Raw genomic sequence first — 1,059 nt, forward strand, 5'->3', positions numbered from 1 at the left:
CACACACACACATACACGCACAAGCATACACATTGCTTGATACAAGAATACCATCGGACGGTATCGAAATTGTCACGTTATTCAGTTGATAACTGATGGCGTTTTAGAACCTGTTTACGCTCGTTTCCTACTTTTTATTTTCTTCTGTATAATGTCATTCTGTCAGTTATGCCACCTTTTTGATATTACTGTCACACTATATACTGTTATTCACAGATAAACATTGATAAGGGTTGCTGCATCCCTTATCCCCATTCCCTATATACAGCACCCCTTTGTTGTCCGACATCTTGATAAACCATGATGAAGTAGATCTATCCTCAAAGATCTTTAATCTGTGACCACCACGTTTATTTTATATATATATCTAGGACTGACATTGTTCTGTATATCCTTCGCATTTGAAGACATTTGTATGAATTTAAAGCTGGTGTTTCTAGCAATTCAAAAGACAGCGTGGAGACTCTTGATGGTTCGTTAGAGTAAGTAGGGTTGATGTAATAAAATAAATATTGAATGAAAAAGAGGGTGAAGAAATATAGATAAATTAATTAGAGAATGAAATGTGAGAAGGAAATAGATAAGGAATAACTGAAATGAGAGAAAGGCGGAAAAGCAGAATGAAAATGAGATGAACGATTGAATGTAAAGAAATTAGAACGAATCAAAGGAAATGAATGAAAGAATGAAAGAATATAAGAAAGAGAGATGAAGAGAAAACAAACATGAATTATGTTGGAGTGAAAAATATATAAAGGGAGAGAAAAACAGAAAGAAAGGAAATCAAGTGGTGGTGGTAGTGGTGGCAGAAATACAGACACAAAGACACACACATACATAGATATATATATACATATAAATGTGCGCGCGCGCATGTGTGTGTGCGTGCGTGTGTGTGTGTGTGTGTGTGTGTGTGTGTGTGTGTGTGGATCTGTGTGGCAAGAAACTTTCTTCTCAATAACATGGCACCTTGGGCAAGTGTCTTCTACTGTAGCCTCGAGCCGACCAAAGCCTTGTGAGTGGATCTGGTAGTCAGAAACTGAAAGAAGCCAGTCGTAT

This window comes from Octopus bimaculoides, chromosome 2 (assembly GCF_001194135.2).
Source record: "Octopus bimaculoides isolate UCB-OBI-ISO-001 chromosome 2, ASM119413v2, whole genome shotgun sequence".
Taxonomy (NCBI): Eukaryota; Metazoa; Mollusca; class Cephalopoda; order Octopoda; family Octopodidae; genus Octopus; species Octopus bimaculoides.